General features: G+C 38.6%; 1 long non-coding RNA gene across 1 annotated transcript; it reads right to left on the bottom strand.

Moving 5' to 3' along the window:
• Positions 1-4,233: 4,233 nt before the first annotated feature.
• On the bottom strand, positions 4,234-5,513 carry LOC119192506. The gene is made up of 2 exons (XR_005113652.1): positions 5,395-5,513; positions 4,234-4,640 (listed from the first exon to the last, which is right to left on the bottom strand). It is a non-coding gene; the product is annotated as an uncharacterized LOC119192506 (long non-coding RNA).
• Positions 5,514-5,721: the final 208 nt, after the last annotated feature.

Below are 5,721 nucleotides of genomic sequence, written 5' to 3'. Positions count from 1 at the left end.
GCGTAAGTGTTTGTGACATACATTAAATAGGCTCTCTATAAGAAATTTGGACTATTTATATCAGTGTAGTGTTGTTGAACAATTTACACTGTGAACTACTATTAAATTGTGAACAGTGTTGTTGGTTACATGTTTATTAATGGAGTAAATGTGTAATTTTGTATGAAAGCTATAATGGACCTAAAATATTAATCGAAAATTTACATAAATAAATAAGATATTTTTGGATTTTAATTATGGCATGCTGGGCAGGAGTGCTTTAAATATTGATAAAACTATAAATGGTATTAAAAATAATGTACCGACTTTTTTTTTCCAAATTTTAGTACAGTGAACATTTTTTCGTGTATGTATATGCCAGTTACTGCAAATTTGTATCACAATTATGAAGGCAGAGGCCGCTTTACCTATTGTGCAGGATGAGCGCTGCACACAGGAGCAGTATGGTTGGGAGCGCCGTGCGCTGCTCCCAACATGTTCAAAGAGACATGCGTCGCTCGCGACACCGGTGCTCTCAGGCGCGGGCCCCACAGAAAAGATGTGAGGCGGGAACGGGGCGCATACAAGGCGCGGACGGGACGCCGTCGCAATTTTTAAAACATATAGAAGGGACGAGGCACGGGCGTGACGTTGGGCGCCTCGAGAGATGACGGTTTTAGCTGTCGGATTTTGCCATGATAACATGTCTTCTACTGAAGATGTGTTAATAGTGTATCCCACTAATATCAGAGGGTTATTGCAATACTCCGGTTTATTATAATTAAGGTCAGTCGGGGGAAGTGCGCCATAAAATTTTCATAGCTGGATTCAATACAAAATAATTTCTTTTTGTGCTGACTTAACAATGTAATTTTATTAATTTAAGAATATTTGGTATTTTGTGATAACAACCTATAGCCATTCAAGGAAATCGGACCACAAATTAATAATATTTTGCTTAAAGTAAAAAATGGTAGTAGGCGCACTTGCCTCCGGAAATGGGGTAAGTGCGCCTGTGTAAAAAACGCCAATATGAAACATTATAAAGAAAACACTCACTTTAGTCCATAGAGAAATAAGTTTTACTCGCATTGCTCTTGGATAATTTTTAATCACTCAATATTATAACAAACTATGGCTGTCAAATCAAATTCGGGGTAAGTGCGCCATATATACGTAAATCAGGGCTTGAAAACATTTTAGAATTTGTTTTGGTATATAATTTTTTGCTATGTTAGAGTTTTGTGTGCGGATATGTTGGAATAAGAAAATGGTAGCCCTAATATAAAATCTATTTTATTTCTAAAACTAAAAAACATACAAAAATGTAGGAATTAACAATTTTGAATGCGTTACGAACTCAACTACTTAGAATTTGGCCTTATGACATTTGATATGTTTTAGCTGCATTATATCCAGATAACGTGCCTGATCGAACAGTTGCAACCTATTCACGTAAAGTTGCTCTAGACTAAGGTATTTCAGTTTTTCTTTTGTAAAACGAATTAACTAATACGCCCTTTTATTTAAGTCGGCTCAAAACAAAATACCATGAGTACAAAAAATTCTGCTGTTAAGTATAACATTTTAATAATAATAATTCATATTAGTAAAACTTATTCTCAAAAAAGGTTGGTTATATAAGGATCAGGGGCAAGTGCGCCATACGACTACTAAATGTGGCGCACTTGCCCTACTCGACAATTTTTAGGTACATTTTTTCGCATTGCTAAAAAATCCTTTATTTTAGAATATATAAATAAAATTCAGGCAGGAAGTTAAAATAAAAGGTTTAAACTTTGTATTCACCTTACTGGTTTACAGAAATATATTAAATATCTTGAAGTATTTGATGTTATCATTCACGGGGTCATCTCGGTTTACAAGTCTAAATGACACTTAAAATAAAATGGCGAATAAATCGTATTAAAATGAACATAGCCATTTATGTTTTTTAGTGGAACTGTATTTCAGTTAGTAGCATAGATGTAAGATTGCGGTAATTGTATAACATCAATAGTTCTCGATTTTTTTAGGGTAGGTGCACTTACCCCGTCGGCGCACTTGCCCCACCCGACCTTATAGAGACGTCGTTTCGCGGAGAAAGTGCCTTAGAACTACCGCCCAGTCTTCGGAGGTGAGGGGCGGGGGGGGGGGCGACTGAGCGGTTATGTTGGGGTCACCGGTGCCTTACGGCCCGGCGTTGAGCCACGCGGGTTTGATCTTTACCTTCGGGTGACCGCCGGGCCGAAATGTCTAACTTTTCGTCCGCAGTCGTCCCTGCGCGGTGCCGCCTGTTGCGGCCCATCTCCTATGGGGGGGGGGGGGGGGGGGGGGGGGGGGGGGCTCAGAAGCCCCTCGTAACCGAAGGATGATCTCGGCGTCAACGGCAGCATGAGGCCTACCTTCCACGCTGCCGTCCATCCCGGGGGTCATCACAATGTGCGAGATGCGCACAACGTACACTAAGAACGGACGGACCCCCGGAGGCTCCCTTAGTCGCCTTTACGACAGGCAGGGGATACCGTGGTGGAATTCTCGAAACGCCCCCATTCCACAGGGCGGGATAATAATAGAGACCTGAGATTTTTCAATTAAACTACAAAATTGAACGACATAGTCGTCCCGCATTTTCACTTAATATACATTGATCTTCCTTCTCTAAACACCTCGCAACTACTCAAGCACACGGGTAGTTTTGCGTCACACAAAACTGGCGGGTTGGGAAGCGAGTGCCGACTCGCTTAGCATCCCGCCCGCACCCCCGTTCATCAGCGCTCGCGTCCGTGCCCCGTCCCTTCTGTAGGTTATATAATACGGCGCAGGCGTGAAATCGTCGTATTCGCGTCGTGTTCGCGCCTTGTCTTTTTGGTATTTTTCCTTCGCGAAGTTTTTATACATTTTGTAATAAAGGAATCAGAAGAGACATAATATAATGATTTCTTATGTTTACACGAATGTTAGACATTGAAATTAAACTAATTTTCGGATTCTATCGCGGTTAGTATTTTTATTTTTCTCCCGACGTTTCGGAGACTTTGCAGCCTTCATGGCTTCAGCCAGTCCCCCCGTGACCATGAAGGCTTAATTTCAGAGAACATAATATGTCCGCGCCCCGTCCGCGTCTTACGTTTCTCTGTCTGTCCAGCGCATCAAACAATCTGTCCCATTCTAAGGCCGGCGAGCGGCATTTTTACTTTACACAATAACTTTTGATTTAATTTTATCAAATTTATTAAAGATTACACTGGCGTAGTCTGGTATAGTTTCACGACTAGACTAGAATAGTCTATAACTGTAAGTACCTATTCTGTTTCGACTGCGCATCTCTTAGGGGGCGCCAAGTAATTGATTGCACACGGGCGGCACATGGGCTATAGCCGCCTCTTTATGTAGGAAAATAAATAATACTAAATCACTTTTCATAGATAAGTTTCGTTGTTTAACGATTATTTTTTAAGTGAGGTATGTACCTATTAAATTTGAACCCTTCATTTCAAGCAATTTGTTATTGTTCTTGTATTCAACAACACAATTAACAAATCATCATTATAGTTAATGGAATTATATTTAACTATAATATGCTTAAATAAGTACTGTGTGAACATATTTTTATTTGTCGATAATGAAAAACAACCGTGTCACATCACTAGAACATAAAAAAGTGACTTCGAGACAGTCTTGTATTCGAGTGCATCAATGAATCATCTTTCGGACTTTTTATCAAAGTCGTCAATGTAGATGTAGATATTAGGTAGGTACGTATTTTATTATCATTTATTTGGTAGCATAGTTCAGAATATGAAGTGTGAGTTTCATATAAACTTTATTTAAAACTAACTTTTACCCGCGGCTCCGCCCGCGTTAAAACATTTTTCCGGGATAATGTTTTCTGTTATTTCTGTTCCATGCTATATATTTGCCGGGGATAGCAATTTTAACCGTTCATTGAGCGCACGCAATGGAAGCTCTATCTTTGAATCTCCGCTTGACACTGTTTTCTGGATCACTTGTATAATAGTATAGATTAAGCTCGATTATTACGTTAAATATCCACATAGCGTACATACCTAACAATGCCGCAGGGTCCATATAAATCAATTTCTGCCGCCCTCCTTTTATGTAGAACTTCTGTAAAATCTAATTATCAACAGAAGGATTTGCAGACCTCATTTATGCATATTAGTACAGGTGGAAGTTGTGTCAAGTTTCATTTCAGATAATGTAACCTCAAGCCACTGATACCTAGGTATATACCAAAGTGATCCTTATATTTATCTCTAATATTCAATGTTACCAAATATAAAAACAGTTTTAACTTGACAATCGTTTATGACTTTGTACATAACATTCACTATCACTCATATCATCAAATAAGGCTTGTACGTCAGAGCTTTATTTGAAGCGACTGTAATCTACCATTGTGACAATAAATCGAAATCAGTAAGTCTTTGCATGACAAAGCCTCGTTTTTTCAGCTTTTTCTTGTCTTTTCTCCTTTTCAGAACCTTTGGCTTGGGTCTCTTTTACAATTTTTTTGTCGGTTTATCTTCGGCTTCCTTAATTTTTTTAACTTCACATTCCATATCAAACGGACAATCGTCGGCTGGATAGATAGGCATCATTATGACTGGGACATAATTTGATTTAGTATCTCCTTTCTGAAAAAAATATTTCTTATTTGAACATTTAATTGTATTGGGCATGTTCATAATCTATACTTCTATGTCTATACCACTAACCTAAAGCTGAAGAATTTGTATGTTCGATCGCGCTTATATCACTTACTACCGGTTCGGTTTGAAAAACCATTTACCGGAGAAGGCCATAGGATATAAGACGTCATGCTATGACCAATAATAACAGAGTATTAACGAAAAATGTTGCAAAAACGGGGAAATTTTATTCCAATTATGAGTTTACGTTGCGATGCGTAAGCAATTAAAGTTCGCAATAAATATGTATGACGGTATTATTCCTCTTTAAAAGTTCTAAAAAATTATAAACCAAAGTTCCCTGCTGCATCTGTCTGAAGGCGATAAACTCTAACAGAACCCAACGCATTTTCATGAAATTTGTATGGAGATAGTTTTAGATTGTCCTTCCCAATGCCTCAACATTGGGAAGGACATGGTCTAGTTTCTATCCCGGCAAAATATGTAGCGAGACTTTTATCACAGAAAACTCATGCACGCGGGCGAATCCGTCAACAAAAACGTTATAATATATAAATCACAACAGCAGTGATTGTAGTGGTCTCCCTTACGAGTTCGGTAATTTAATAAATGCGCGCCAGTTCGCAGCTAGGTATTTAAATTTAAATCATAAAATCTATTTTAAAGATTATATTATTCATCATATATTTACGCTAAGCATCAAATAATTACAAGGGGTTTTCATAATCTGTACAGGCACCTTATTTTCTTCAGCACATTGGCAACAATAACTTTGCGCGGCGGACACCGCCTTCGACTTCACCAAATGTTGAACCACAGCCCTTAGACGCTCTTCGTCTAATGTTTCGGGCTTGACATTCTCCCCCTGCCGGATTCATTTGCACTAGGACGGGGGCAGTCATATCGAGGGCTTGAAAACCAGGTTTAGCTAAAGGACTGGAAATAAATTGGATATTAAGGTTTTATCGCAATTTTGTCCACAGTAGGTATGGCCATACAGATAGTGTTTTTGAACCAACAATGGAGCTTCCAAGATAATATTATATTATATCGGAGGCTTATTATA

This window comes from Manduca sexta, unplaced genomic scaffold (assembly GCF_014839805.1).
Source record: "Manduca sexta isolate Smith_Timp_Sample1 unplaced genomic scaffold, JHU_Msex_v1.0 HiC_scaffold_2856, whole genome shotgun sequence".
In the NCBI taxonomy this organism is placed as follows: Eukaryota; Metazoa; Arthropoda; class Insecta; order Lepidoptera; family Sphingidae; genus Manduca; species Manduca sexta.
Note: the sequence above shows the minus strand (reverse complement) of the source record. Positions and strands in the feature narration are given on the sequence as shown.